This window comes from Patella vulgata, chromosome 4 (genome assembly GCF_932274485.2).
Source record: "Patella vulgata chromosome 4, xgPatVulg1.2, whole genome shotgun sequence".
Taxonomy (NCBI): Eukaryota; Metazoa; Mollusca; class Gastropoda; family Patellidae; genus Patella; species Patella vulgata.
Window position 1 is genome coordinate 83,806,331 of NC_065882.2, and position 16,663 is coordinate 83,822,993.

At 36.9% G+C, this 16,663-nt stretch overlaps 1 protein-coding gene across 4 annotated transcripts in view; it reads left to right on the top strand.

Annotated features, from left to right (window-relative positions):
• LOC126818814 (growth hormone secretagogue receptor type 1) overlaps positions 1 to 16,663 on the top strand; it is a 134,099-nt gene that overhangs the window by 93,600 nt on the left and 23,836 nt on the right. For 3 of the 4 annotated variants that reach the window (XM_050546410.2, XM_050546411.2, XM_050546408.2), the window contains one exon: positions 15,172 to 15,297. The gene's annotated coding sequence lies outside the window, so the exon portion shown is untranslated. Of the gene's footprint in view, positions 1 to 8,747; positions 9,266 to 15,171; positions 15,298 to 16,663 lie in introns of those variants that run through there. The other variant, XM_050546409.2, reaches the window with a different exon arrangement.

The following is a 16,663-nucleotide window of genomic DNA, read 5'->3' on the forward strand; positions in this document are numbered from 1 at the left end:
CTGTCTAGTCGTTCGGATGGCACAGAAAACCGACGTCCCGTGTACACATTGGCGTGCACATAAAAGATCCCTTGGCAGTTGGAATTCGATATAAGAGTAGGCCGTAGCACCGCTGCCCGGGCAAAATTTCCCGCATAGCACACTGTATGGCGTACGCCCGTCTTCATTAGCCCAGGTTAGGAACAGAACAGTAGGACGATTAACCCCATTCCATTTCCATTTGTTTCGTACAGTATAGTATTACCATTTATAACTTGGTTAATTTTCTATTCTTTTAACTTTTAAATGTTAAAATCATATGGCACCGTTGTATTTATCGTCTCTTTTAGATTTATATTCCCCTACTCATACATTGAGGTCCTCAAATGACCATTATTCACTTGTCTGTAAAACAGCTAGACTGAAAACTCACGGTGAACGATCGTTTACAGTGCCGACCCCTAAACTGTGGAATAAGCTCCCACGTACTCTCAGAAGTTCTACCTCTTTATCGAGTTTTAAATCGCAATTGAAAACACTTTTATTTAAACAAGCTTTTGATTTATAAATTTATTTTTACTGTTTTAATTTTATACAATTATTATAGATTTTTAAATGTATGTTTTATTTTTTTTTATGTAATGTATATTGTACAGCACATCTGAACACATTTTGAGAAAGCATGCGTTATATAAATGATGATAATAAAAATAAAAAAAAATAAAAAAATTGTACTGATCAGTATAGATATATCAATATTGTTGGGTTAACCGACATCTAGGTTTATGTGGGATTAAAAAAAATACATTTATATTTTACGCCAGAAGATTAAAATACAACTAAAACGTAATTAAAAATGATATAAATTATGAAAATTATTTAGATGTGATAAGAAATCGAAAACACAGAAAAGCACTAACAAATCTAAGAATAAGCGCACATAAATTGAAAATCTAAACAGGGAGATATTTAAAATTAGACCTAAACGATCGTTTGTGTAATATATGTCAGGAGGTAGAAGACGAAATTCATTTGATAACAAATTGTAAAAGACATGACGAAAAAAGAAAAGAACTGTTCAGATTAATTCTAGTTCATGAACCAAATTTTTATAAACTGAATGATTTACAACAATTCAAAATAATGTTGATGAATAAAAATACAGAAATTTTAAAATGTTTAGGAGCTTTTATATACAATTCGTTTATGTCTTTGTAAAGCTGTGTATCTTTGTATAATTATGTCAATGTTAGGGTGACCCGTGCAATTTACAGAAAGTTGGTCTCGACACGGCTAAATGTGCACGCTTCAGTTGCGTGTCTCGAACTGATTTCTGACTACCCCGCACTCGCTTTGAGTCGATAAATAGCCATGGCACGTGCAATTCTCTACAGATATATCAACTATTACAGCCGTAAAAAATCTATTGTTGACGATTTTGAATAGCAGTAAAATTTAGCTTCTTGGTTATTACAGCAGCTTTAGTAATTACGTTTGTTTTATTTTTTTAAATTGCTTTATCATTAACTGTACCGTTAAGAGCGGCATCTTTTGGTTTAGTACAAATACTATCTCTGAATCACTTTCTTTAGCAGGAACATGATACTAGCAGTGGTTTCATTTTACTTTTACAAGTTTCTTAAAACAATTGTTGCATTGTCTAAAGTGCTTATTTCTAAATTCAATTTCTTGTTCTAGCTTTCTGTTATGTTTCGTAAAAAAGTAGTCTTGATTATCCCGACCTGTCAATCAGACGTAGAATGGTCGATAGACTGGTTAAGCGAGACTAATTTCAAAACAAGGGCACGTAACCTATCTTTTACTCAAAAGTGTCTGGATGTTATGGACGCAACTTGGAACCAGTTTTCAGTCTATTATTTATAGATGATTAATGGTCATAGCTTATTAAGTACAACATGATCGTTTATTTAGTGACTATAATTGTGTGAAACTGATTTGAGGCTTGGCATATATATAAATATTGTGGCGTAATTGTCGAGATATTTGGAGATATTTATTTATGGTGGGTCACCCTATGTATGTATCCTTTGTTAGTTTCATGTACATTTCTATTATTTTATTTGTATATGCACATAACCATGTAAGGTTGTTTTATGCAATAAAGTTTTTTCTTCTTCTTCTTCTTCTTCTTCTTTATTCTTTAAGTGACATTTAGTAACTGGTTAGATAAATAAACTATAAACATACTTATAGAAAAACAGCTACTGATTTATTTAGGCGATGTTTCAAAGAGTATTCTCTCAACGTTTTCAAGCTAATACAATATAACAAAATTTGAAGCAAAATATATAGACAAAATTACAACAACAAGGTTGGAACCATTCATGGCAATAACAAGATCAAAGGCCTGTGACACGATGGGGTTATGATATACAAAAACAAGATAAAAGGCACTAAACGTCGACTAAATAAATCAGTAGCTGTTTTCTATAAGTATGTTTATAGTTTATATATTTATATTAATCAGCGTATTGCCGTTATTCAGATTAAGTCCAGACCGGTCTTTCCTCGCGTATTGCCGTTCTTTAGATTAGGTCCAGACCGGTACTTTCCTCGCGTATTGCCGTTCTTTAGATTAGGTCCAAACCGGTAGTTTCGCGTATTGCCGTTCTTCACATTAAGTCCAGACCGGTAGTGTCGCGTATGGCCGTTCTTCAGATTATGTCCAGACCGGTAGTGTCGCGTATTGTCGTTCTTCACATTAAGTCCAGACCGGTACTTCCCTCTCATATTGCCCTTTCAAATTTGGAATTAAGAGAATGGCAGGCCGTAGCGCTGGTGTCGAGGCAAACCACACTCTATGGCGTATGCCCATCTTCAAAATCCCGGTTGATGCAGAAAAGTAGGATGGTACACATTAGTTCATTTTAGTTTTATTTGCGAGAATGATTTACGTCTAGTTTTCTGGTATTAATGTATGATAAACAGGTGGGTTTTAAACTAGCACTCTATAGTAAAATGAGAATATGTAAGATTTCAAAGATATTTTTATTTTTATTTTTGGCACCGTGTTGAGAACGTCTCTGTCAATTATCCTGTTTATCTTCACTTCAGGCCACATTTGTACAAAAATAGAGATCTAATTAACAACTTTCTTTAAATTTCAAGTTAAGTAGATTTCACGTAAAAACAACCTAGTTAAAATATAAGTGGTAAAGTATTTAGTTATTTACCAAATCTATGAGTTTATTTTCCTAGTCCTGACAAGGACAGCTGTCTAGTCGTTCGGATGGTACGAAAAACCTAGGTCCCGTGTACACATTGACGTGCACGTAAAAGATCCCTTGGCAGTTGGAATTCGATATAAGAGTAGGCCGTAGCGCCGCTGCCCGGGCACAATTTCCCGCATAGCACACTGTATGGCGTAAGCCCGGCTTCATTACCCGATTTTAGGAGCAGAACAGTAGGACGTTAAACCCCATTTCATTTCATTTCATTTCATTTATTTTTCTAGTCTCGTGTTCGTTCGTACGTAGTGTTTAACGTCAGCTTCCGCCGCGGGTGATACCGCAGACGATGTTTCCTGGGATACAGTGAGGGTGCGTGTCTTGCGATAAGAGTTGTGGGGGTAGGGTTACTAAAATAGCTCTGTCTGGAATATCTTTTGTGAATTACACCGACATTAACTGGGCAAAAACTGTCAAACGGTTGCTAGACAGACATTTGTATTTCAAACCCAAACATGAGAGTATTATTTTCAGTATATGGTTGATGCAAGTGTAATGCATTTTAACTATGAATGACGTGTCAAAGTCATTGCAAAACACCGCTTGATTAATTTAACCGATAATATTTGCTGGATATGTTTAATTCGTTATATAATAGTACAAAATTATCTGCTGGGAAGAATAAACAGTGCGAGTTAGCCTTGTGAAACTAGTATAAAGGGCTTCAAAAAATCGTTAATAAAAACAAACACATAAGGTAATTTAGTCCCTGGAGTGGTTCATTATCACTTTTCGAATTTCTAATGAATTAATTACCACTTGTAGGGCAATAAACAACATGAATTGTTAACTAGTTAAGTTGTGTGGTTTTATTATCGCTGTTCGGGTTAGGGTAAAAATAATTAAATACACATTATGCAAGAGCTAAATCTGCCTATTGCAGGTCTTTCTTTAGCCCTAAAGTCTTATATAAACTATTAATTACACATTTATTAACAAAACAAGACCATAATCGACGCTCGGTGGTATCGGATACTCGAGATTTTAACTAGATTAAAACGGTTCGCCATTTAAAAATTTAATTTAAAAATGGGAAAGCTAGGCTGAGTCCCGATTATACCAGTGCCCTGGTTATCACTGTGCACACATCTTGTCAAAACTACAAACAATGATAACTTGGCTGAAAATGAAGTAATTTGAATGAAATTTTCAATATTTTCTTTTTTTATCATTTATTTTTTTAATTATTATAGCAAGAATGACCAAGTCTTTATTAAACCCTTAACTAATGTATCTATAATTTAATGTAGGCCTAAATACGGAAATTATTCTCTACCTCGTAGACTCACCATCGGTGGGTGTTGTGTACTGGACTTTCATTCATTTATTACTAGAAGGGTTGTCTGCCCCCCCCCTCTCTCTTGTCAGTGGTGTCAATGGTAGAATCTCCAAGGTCCCGTGTATACACGACTGCGTGTACGCAAAAGACCCCTGATAATGAATATATAATTGTTTAAGAATTATATGAATAGACACACATATTTGATTTCAATATATTCGTTTCGTGTATCTACTTGGACTGTATTGCCCTATCTGTAGTTTGTGTTGTAATTGTGTCCGCTTTCTTCCTGTTCTCGACATCGATTTCTTAATCAATAACTGACCAGATAATACATAAACACGTAATTAATTAACCTGTTCAATTAAAAGCCTCTTTGTTGGGGTATGATTGTTGTCAAGGTATATAAAGGTAAATTGATTGCCAAGGTATGTAAAGGTAAATTGATTGTCATAGAAATATACACCAGTTTTGTTAACACACGTCACGTGATCCCCTTCTTATCTTATATAGGCGTATAAATCTGAATACTTCCATATACAAAAAGTGTAATTAATAAATTACTTAGTACACGTATTATGTAGGCAGTATTCAGTCACTTTCTGATAGAAATATATTTAATTACTTTTATTGAAATATAACTCGTTAGAACATTAAACGCTGCGGTTACCGAATTCTAACGAAATTAGGTTTAATTTCCCACTTATCCTTATCAAATGCGATACATGAAGTTCGCTTCGATGAAATGTTGGGGAAAACAGTGGTGCCTCAGACCTCAGCATTCACCCCATCGAATTACAAATGTCAGGGAATACGTACGAGCGGACCTCTCATCCAAAGTACAAGAAGCCATTTTGTTTGTCAGGCCCTGCACCACTGTCCAACCTTGTGGGTTTCCTCCCACTGCTAAAGATCCCTACGCGCAAGCGAATTATAGAAATAAAATTGAACCATGTATTAGTCCCGAAATGACCTAGTTTGTGTCGAGTGCACGTTACCCCCCTCCCCTCTCTCTCCCTGCACCACTGACAAAGATGGAAAACAACGCTGGACAATCAAGAGCAACTATCTCGACCAATCAACACCTGGGATAAGACCAGGAACTCCTTGCAAGTGACACAGTGCCATAAACACCGTGACTCCACCGAATTATACGGCCTTAAGGCGTTAATCGAAGCGAACATAAAGTACCACCAAAAAAAACAAGTACATTTTCCATCCTTCAGCTGTCTAATGTTTCACTTTAGAGACCAACACGCAGGAATCATATGGCCATTTATTCCTGATTCTCATACAATAGAGATAAGTGTCGTCACGAGGGAATCAGAAGAAATAGTTGGATTACATGTGGCGAGTCAAACATCAATATTAACGGTGCGAGGCTTTTCTTTCATTGGTCATAAATAACAATTATTGTTTCAGTTAGCTTGTCTATACCAGAATAGTTAAAATCATTACAATGTATTAGTATTATCCAATGGTTGTGTAATACCGGCTACGTGTTAATAACGATACAGTATTTTCTTATAGGTCGTGTGTAACGAGTAGCTGTTACATGCTCTACACTTAGCAAATTACAAATTAAAATGGAGTGGGGTTTAACTTACTTACTACCAGAGTAACGGCCACGGGCATACGTGCACTGTGTGGAACATGTTGTCCGAATTCCAACAGCCAAGCGTCAACGCCCGCACTAAGTGAACACGGACGGGACCTCAATTGTGCGAGTTCCATCAACCCGATCCCACTGATAACGAGTCCTACACTGTTTTCTCCGGGTTCTCCGGTTTCCTCCCACTGCTAAAGACCCCTACGCACAAGCGAGTGATCGAAATTAAATTGAACCATGTGTTGGTCCAGAAATGATCTAGGTTTTGTCGAGTGGACGTTACACCCCCTCTCTCTCCCCCTCTCTCCCTCTCTCTACTAACCCCCCCTCTCTCTATCCGATGTCTAGTATATAGTATGTACAGCCATAATTTATGGATCGTATCTGTGTATTGGGAATACACCATAGATATATGTAATAGACGAGGAATCACACTGTCAAATATGGCGTGACCTCGAAGATGGACACTTAGGACGAAACCAGCACCTTATTCGTTGAGTTCCGCATACGATGCAATAAACATGGTTTAGAACAGTCGAACAACATTTTATATCTTGGTTTCCACTGCATTACATTTAACTATCTTGAGGAAATAAATTACAATGAGGGAATGTCAGTTCGATGAAATAAATATGTCTAACGGAACGTTTCATGTATAACGAATACGAGTTTAAAAGACAAAGGTTACTTGCCGTCTTTGAATGTCATTTGTGGGATTTTTAATCTCTCACAAACTGTTTTTGTAGTGAAAGATGAATCTCGAATAGGAATATCACTCCACAAATATATATATAATAGTCGACACAGGTCAATGCCACATATAATCTTCGCTTGGATATTTTTGGTGGACTTCTGTTCAATCTGTCTGAATCCAAGTCTAGAAATTATCTTCGCTTGGAATGCTGTTAAATAATCATTATATCGTTGATAGAGCCGTGACGTGGATAGATCCGTGACGTGCATGAATCCGTGACGTGGATAAAGCCGTGACGTGCATAAATCCGTGACGTGGATAAATAGGTGACGTGGATAAAACTGTGAAACATTATATATTGTCCGAAAAATGCAACAACTTTAAAGTTTTCGACTCGAATGTATTTACTTCGGCGATGCTATCGTTATTTTTGTGCGTTTGTTTGTGAGTTCTGCGTAATATGACTTGTCCACATATTTGTTTTTGTGTAAATTATGTGTGGTGCAGTACCCCTGCAAAAGGCAGGATGGTGAGTAATGTTTTATATAGCCGGGGATTGCCGATGGTCAACGACTGAATTTGCATCTATCTGATTTTTTATAAGTACAAAAATGCCAGAACACATCACCCCCGATCTTTAAAAAACTTCCATTGACTCCCATTTCAACACAGAACCAAATTCAAAATAGTACTCTTAACATTTAAACATACATTATGCAAGAGCTAAATCTGCCTATTGTAGGGCTTTCTTTAGGCCTGAAATGTTTTATAAACTATTAATTAGACATTAATTAACGTATCCAGACCATAATCAACTCTCGATGTCAACGCTAACCTGCGATAATTGTTGGATTATGATCCGATTTGCTGCATAACTTTCCTTCTCGATTTAACAATAATATGGATAATCGAGACTATGATTTTTGTCGTACCGACTTTAGTAATGATGACCGAAACTATGCGGAACTTTCGATCGCTTATTTCTTGGTTCATGGTGGATCAATTTGACTGAAATTTTCAGCAGATTAGCTTTACATGATCTAGTTTTTTTAAAAAAAACTATTATAATGAGAACTGCCAACTCGTTATCTAATCTCCCATAATGTATCTTTAAGGCAATATATAATCAATCAACAAAATATACCCCAATCTGATCATTTAGCACAAATCAACAAGAATTCTGACATCCACTCATCAATCAATGGTGAATCTAGAAATCACAAGAACAGATGTTTCATATTCTCTGCTAAAGACTTTCCTGTTTGTAGAGGCGTTTCCGTAGTTCTACAGAGAAAAGTTGTAAATCTTAACAGCAACTATTATAATATTATACGGTTATGTAAATAGAGAATTATTATATTATATTAGTAAGATAAACTAACTTGGGTTTTGTTATTCGAATCACCACGAGGTATCGTGCTATTATATATCCATAAATATTCCCAGCCTATCTCAAAGTTTAGGGTGTGTGTGTGTGTGTGTGGGGGGGGGGTTCTGGGCGAGGGTGGGAGGTGTAATGGTGTAAAGGGTATCCTTTAGATGATAAGTCTGTCATTGGGTCAAATGGTTTCGCGCCCACGCATGTCTAACCCCGTGGGTTTTCTCTGGGTCTTCTGGTTTCCTCCCACTTCTAAAGACCTCTACGCGAATTACTGAAATGACCCAGTTTGTGTTGAGTGGACGTTAAACCTCATTTCCCAATATCTTATTTTAACAAAAAGTTGTGGCGGGTGAATTTATATGTTAGTCCCAAAATGACATTAAATTAGACAAACCGCAATCCATTCGACAATAAGTGAGATTTAGAGACGTGAAGCTTCGGTTGCTTGTAACCGATATTTTATTTTTATAGAAATTCCCTGGTTGCCAGCGCGTGCATGAATCACTACCATTAACTCTGTCTTTCTGTGATAGTATCAATAACCAGCGTGAGTTACTCGCGAGAACTTCGAGCGGTTTTCTCCTCTAGCATTATATTGATTAGTTAAACTTTCTAAAGTTGATAAAAGTTTTTGTTTTGTGTTCGGGGCGTTAATTGTTTTCACCGCCTGTTGTTTCTCGTGATAGCAGACGAGACAGTCGCAGACATCCAGGTTCCGACATTCAACGAACAGTGACTAAGGAATAATTCATGATCGGGAATTAATATCCTGCTGTAGAAATATCAAAACGATTTAACGTTGATGGAATAATCCATGAACAGGACATAGTGTGCTTATACATTCTGGGCGGACTATCCATATATATTCTGGATCTAGTGCTGGACGTACTATCCATATATATCCTGTACCAAGTGCTGGACGTACTATCCATATATATTCTGTACCAAGTGCTGGACGTACTATCCATATTTATTCTGTGGACCAAGTGCTGCATGTAGTTTCCCTGTATATTCTGGAGTGAAATGTTAAAATAGTTTTGTTATTGAAGAGAAATTTTGAAATGTGTGATTAAAAGTAAGTCGATTTATTCTTTAGTAGGTAAATATCCATCTTCTTAATGCTGTTCTTCGTTTTATTTCATTCGTCAACAGTGACCTTATTTAAATGCCGTTTAAGCCTTCTATCGTGACATTTAACTCGGACTATTATGACGTATAACCTGGATTATAATGACGTATTACACTTTCTATAATGAGGCATTTTAAAACGGCGTAAAAGCCTTTTTATCATGACTATGACGTATTTATCCCTATCTATACTGATTTTAATACCCTATATAACCCTGGCTATAATGACGTTTAATCTAGAAAGTGACGTTTAACTCAGAGTATGACGTTTAATCCTGTCTAAAATGACGTATAACCCTGGCTGTAATAACTTTCAACACAGTTTTTATTTTGTTAAATGACTATTGATAAGTAAATATGTTTTCCTTTCATTAGTAAGAATAATAATTTTATTCTCTTTCTATTCGCACATATGTTTTACGGGAGATTAAAATCATATATTCTAACAATTCTCATAGACATATAGACATACAGACATTATACTAACAATACTAACATATCTGAGCAATGTTAATTTCAATAACTGATTATCACCTCCAATCTGTATGACCGAAAAGGCAGAGAAAACGAAAATGAAAATTATCACTAAGAAGTTCCTTTATTACGTTTTCATGATGGAACCCAACATTATTATCGCTCTAGATTATTGGGTTATCTCGATAAGTGGAAAGGTGTTTTAAAAACAATAATTAGTCTAAATATGTTTATTTATTAGTGAAAATAATAAACCCTCTTTAAATCCACGCACATGTACGTGCTTATATTAAACCCTCTTTAAATCCACGCACATGTACGTGCTTATATTAAACCCTCGTTAAATGCGTGCACATGTACGTGCTTATATTAAAGTCGTTGATCTTCTTTTTGGGGGATTGTTTATTTAGGAGATAAACACTTCCTGTTTCGCATTTAGAGGGGCGTTATTGTGCAATAGACATGTAAAATGTAAAATCTCAGGATATGTCTATTGCACAATAACGCCCCTCCAAATACGAAACAGGAAGTGTTTATCGACATTGTAACATGCTATTTTAGCATTTTAAAAGAAATTACTAAAACAGAGGGGTGTTGTTGTCCAATCGACAGTGTCTAATTGACCAATCAAAACGCAAGACCCACCCCTAAGCGTGTTACAATAGAAGATGAACACTTCCTGTATCGTATTTAGATGGGGTTTATTGTCCGTTTAACCATGTTTCAATCATTAGAACACGAGACGCGTTAACAAACTGGAATACCCGACATTAAATGGTTCAATTCCTTTCAGTAATAATACAGGTATGATGAATTGAAGATTTCTCAACATTCAACATCTTCTTCAGGTCATATAATAAAACCAGTCAACACGTACCATAAGTGTTGGATAAAATCAGTTTATGGGCCGCCTTTAAAACCGATTGCATCGAAATCTCCCACCTCTTTCGTTCGTTCCTAAAGTTTTACGCCCAATTCAACCTAAGGTGATATCGCAGACTTAACGAACGAACGAACGAGACGGGAGATTTTAGAGAAGGGTTACAAATAGGTAAGCCTTTCCCCAATTCAATTTCAGATAGCTACTGAATAAAAATAATGTTTATAAAAGGAGCCGGGTATATCTACCGTGGATATTTTGTTCTTTATGAAGTGGCATTTATTGGGATTTAATTGTCTTACATAGGCGTACGAGCCAGGGGGGGGGGGGCAGCTGCCCCCTAACTTTCGGGCAAGCTGACTTTTCGGGCAGAAGGGTAAAGTGAAAAAATTTTTTTTATTTCATCTACTTGGCAAAATAAAGTGCCCGAAACCTAATAAAACACTAATTTTACTGGCTGGAATAGCAGTAAAACGCGTTTGCGGCCGTCAAATATTCTAAAATTTTCTTCGGGGGTCCATACAAGGTCAGTTCTGCTTCTTCACCCCTCGAAGAAAACCGGCGCCGCTGTCTGTAAACCTGAAATTTTTTCGGGCATTTCTATTTTTTCTTCCCTAACTGTCATTGAGCCGTAATAAAACACTAATTTTACTTTTCTTTTAATTGAATACACAAATTTGTACTGAGTTGACTATGGATTAAAACAATTTGTCTGGAGCCACTCTACTTTGTCCGACATTTTTCGAGCATCGATTATTATTTGTGAATGCAGCTGCAACGGTCTGATTGGATGGTTGGAATTCAGATTGGGATTTCGGTTACAAAACCATTAGTTACTTTTGGAGTTGCTTACACGGGCTAGAATATCAAAAACGCATTTGAGGAGGTTAGATTTTCAAAATTTTCTCGGGGAGGGTGCGGCCCCGGGGTTGAGGCCCCCCATACCCCGCGACGATTGATTGGTTGTTTGGAATTCGGGTCAGCCAGGTAGGATATATTGGACCAAATTGAAGTTGCTGTATTCACAGACTGGAATAGCAGGAAAACGCGTATGCGGCTGTTAAATTTTAAAAATTTTCAAAATTTTCTCCAAACGGTCCCGTCTCCGTGGACTGTAAACGATTGATCTTTTGTTTGGAATTCGAGTCAGCCATCTTAATTAGGCTATATTAGACCACTTTGAAGTTGCTTTGTTCGCGGGCTGAAATAGCAGGAAACTATGTTTGCAGACATCAAATATTCAAAAATTTTCTTTTTTTGGGGGGGGGGGGGAGCGGGGGTACAATACAAGGGAAGCTCTGCTTCTTCGCCTCTCAAGGAATATCAGGGCCGCTGTCTGTACACCCGAAATTTTTTCGGGCATTTCGGGTTCTGCCCCCCTAACTGTCACCGAGCCCGTACGCCTATGCTTAAACATACATTATGCAAGAGCTAAATCTGCCTATTGTAGGTCTTTCTTTTGGCTTGAAATGTTTTCTAAAATTATTATTTAGACATTAATTAACTTATCCAGGCCATAATAAACTCTCGATGGCATCGGATTTCTCCGATATTAAATAGATTAGAACAGTTCAGCCATATTATGATTTAAGCTAAAATGTAGCTTCGAATAACCAGTACGGTGGTTGAAATTATTGCACACGTCTTGTCAAACCTTTGTAGCTAATTGTAGGCTAATATCGTCTCTCGCAATAGAGTAATTTGAATGAAATGTTCAAATTATTCATTTTGCATTATCTATTTTTGAGCTATTATAGCAAGAATGTCTAGCTCTTTATCTAAATCTTACATAATGTATCTTTAATTAAATGTGAAATAATCAATCATGGTACATTTTAGTTTGGATTAAGGCGTACAAAATTCAGTAGTCTGCGACAGAATAATGACCAGCGGCTTTGCGTATTTTCTATGATGGTATATTTGGTTACCTGGCAACCTATCTGTCTGTAAACTAGATCTTTTATATTTATCTCATGTTTTCAAAGTTCCACTACAAACCTTGTCTGTTGTAACTAAAGACTTTGATGGCTGTAAAAGTGAGGTATATTATATCAGATTGTTTTGGCTTGTGGCGAATTCTACCTTGTAAGAACATCAATAGAGGGCAGGAGGAACTGTAACAGTTTACTAACTTATTATACCGTATTTATCGAATGGATTATTTGAAGTGCGTTCCTGTATTAAGATGGCGATTACATCCTCTAGGCTATTGCAACTCGCTATTATCAAGTCCGATATTGGGGTTACATACTCTGGGTTATCACAACGCGCTATTATCATGTCCGATATTGCACTATTCTAATGACCTCCGGGCTACACACTCTGAATCGAATGGGGTTTAATATCCCGTCTACACAACAGGCCTACTTCAGTCAATTTGAGACACGCATGTAATGATTGTAATGTCTATGGTTACGCGCCTGCAATGCGAGAATTTTGCCCGGGTAGTGGCTTCTCTGGACTCTGACTACTCTTCTTCTGTTCTCAAATTAACATCAAAGATTCTTTGACAACTTTTGTTATTTGAAGAAACCCGTTATTCTGCAAATATTTTAATTACATAAACGTTTAAAATCGACAGTTTCAGTTTTAAAATGAACAAGTGTTTAGACAGCTTACATCTAATTCTTGAGAAAATGAAATGAAATAGGGTTTAACGTCCTACTGTTCTGCTCTAAACTGGGCTAATGAAGACGGGCATACGCCATACAGTGTGCTATGAGGGAAATTTTGCCCGGACAGCGGCACTACGGCCTACTCTTATATCGAACTCCAGCTGTCAAAAGATCGGTTTTTCGTACCATCCGAACGACTAGACAGCTGGACTTGTCAGGACCCTCCGTCCTGCATCACTGACAAGCGGGAGCTACGTCGGAAAATCTTGATGAATTTTCTCGGCCAATGCAGAGATCGAACACCCGACCTCCAGGCTAGGGAGCCAGCTTCTTCCCCACTTAGCCCCCCCCCCCTTAATTCTTGAGTCAACAGTAGGCGGGGATATCACAATAAATATATGCTTATTTGAATTGAGAGCAATTTATATGCATTCTCGGGGAATTAAGAGCAATTTGTATGCATTCTTGAGGATATATTTGGATGATGAATGCGATATATGAATATCGTCATTATTATCATAATACGACGACAATCTTCTCCTTCTTCTTTTCAACATTATTATTGACACTTATGCGGCGATACTTGTTTTGGTTTTGGGTTGTTTTTTTTCATAAATTAATACGTTTTGCATTGAGTGTGAAATTCGTCACCAGGAAGCAAATCCAACCTTTGAGAGAAATTATTTAGAAATGTAGCCAGCCATTGAAATATGGTAGCATAACGTTAAAGAGTTCAGTCATATTTCTACCTGGCAGCAACAAAACAAAATATATAATTTTCTTCACCAACCGAGTCATTGAAAGCGGGAGTACCCTATGCAGTGTGCTTTGATGTCAATTTTGCCCGAACACCTACGGTTCTCCCCTCTTTTCGTCGAAATGTAACAAACTATTTAAGATTCTTTCACGCGACGGCCCCAGTTCATTCAATACTCTTGTTTCTGTAGACTTTCTTTGCACAGGTGACAATGTTGATATTATTTTATAAACAACACGTGTAGGCCATGGTAAGTTAAAAATACACTATGTAAGATTTAGATAAAGTGCTAGCTATTCTTGGTATAATAGTTCGAAAATAGTTAATGTGAAATGAATAATTTGAACATTTCATTCAAATTACTCTATTGTGAGCGAAGATATTAGCCTTTGTAGGTTTGATAAGACGTGTGCAATAATTTCAACCACCGCACTGGTTGTTCGAAGCCAAGTCTCGCTCCTTCATGTTTTAGCTTAAATCAAAATATGGCTGAACTGTTCTAATCTATTTAATATCGGAGAAATCCGATGCCATCGAGAGTTGATTAGGGCCTGGATCAGTTAATTAATGTCTAATTATAATTTCGAAAACATTTCAGGCCTAAAGAAAGACCTGCAATAGACAGATTTAGCTCTTGCATAATGTATGTTTAAATAGTTGTTTCTAGTAATTATCAATGTTGATGACGGTTAACAATTAATACGTATCTGGTAAGATTTTGGGTCACGAACTATATAGGTGGATGTCTAGTAATTCCCCCATTGTCCACAACCGAATAACAATCTATATGTATTGTGTGTGACTGTATGTTCCGTTGCCTGGCAATCTATCTTTGTTTTAGGTATGCCCCGATATCACATGTACACTTGTGGGATCTCACTATCATTTGATTACTTTTCTTAAATGCTAGCTGATGGATTTCCTTTATGGGGCTTGTCTGGGGTGTGCTGGGCGGGATGGGAGGGGGTTGGAGGTGAGCATTAGTTTGAATGTGAATCCCAGGAAAAGCAGTTTGTCTAACACTACCCAGATGTTTGAAGTGTTTGTTTTCTTCCCATTCGTGTGTTTTCTCAAACACAAATTCTGTTTATTTCTTTTGTAAATTAACTCTAGAATTTTATTTCAAGTTACAGGAAAAAGAGAGAAAATGGTGTACTTGGGATAATTCGTTATTAGTCATGAAGTAAATCAAGTCGTGGTTGGGGAGTTGTGCCAGAAGAAAAACAGAACCAACAGAACGTCTTCAATAAAAGGTAGAGTGGCCTCTTCATAACCTTTCAATTGTTCAACGATCGTTTGATTTCTCCAAGCTAAAAAATACTAGAACCTTAGATCAAGGGCTTTACTGAAAGATAAAGTACAGAATTGTGAATTATCCAAATATTTGAGTTAAGGGGAAAGTCGGTTAAGTGATCTAGAAACGATAATACTATATACCGGAAACACCGAAAAACACCGGAAAACTACCGGAAAACACCATGTTATACTGAATACCGGAAAACACCATGTTATACTGTGTTTTCCTGTATTCAGTATAACGTGGTGCTTTCTGGTAGTTTTCCGGGTGTTTTTCGGTGTTTTCGGGTATATAGTATTACCCTCTAGAAACTCGAGGAAGGAAATTGTGGTTTATTTTGTAGTAACGTATATCGGAAATATTTCGTAATAGCATGCAATAAAGTGTAATCTTTGTCCGGGATTATTCCATGCTGAACTGTTAGTCTCGATCAAGAAGTCATCAACATCCCACGCCTTTGTTTACCAAATACTTAGTCAAAGTTATTTCTATGGAAACACAAAATAATTAAATCTGAGAATCTTAGCAAAAGGTACACCGTCGTTATATTATAAAAATACACACCTTTATGTTAGCGAAATACACACTTTTATATTAACAAAGGGTACACCTTTATATTAGCAAAGGGTACACATGTATATTAGCCAAGGGTACACATGTATATTAGCAAAGGGTACACATGTATATTAGCGAAATGCACATCTTTATGTTAGCGAAATGCACATCTGTATATTAGCAAAGGGTACACCTTTATATTAGCAAAGGGTACACATGTATATTAGCAAAGGGTACACATGTATATTAGCGAAATGCACATCTGTATATTAGCAAAGGGTACACCTTTATATTAGCGAAAGGCACACCTGTATATTATATATTGTCTACGAAGTTTCACAAAGATATCGTGAACGAACGCCGCTCATTTTATTAGCCCTGCCTTTACTTAATTCGGCGCCGCTGTATCATAAGGCCTGTCATTGAGTCAACTGGCGTGGTTTCGAATCCCCGGTTGTGCGTGACAAGGAGTAGGGTTGCCTGTCCAACCTCGTGGGTTGTCTTCGGGTCCTCCGGTTTCCTCCCACTGCTAAAGACCCCTACGCGCAAGCGAATTATTGAAATAAAATTAAAAACCATATGTTAGTCCCGAAATGTCCCAGCCTGTGTCGAGTGGACGTTAAACCCCATCTCGAGGACTTTATCATGCTTATAAACCGTCTATGTTTACATGTACGCAAGATGAGAATATCCCAGAATTCTGTAAGAAAAACCTTATATCATGTTTTCTTATGGGAAAAAACCTACCCTGGAAGACTAACCCGTTA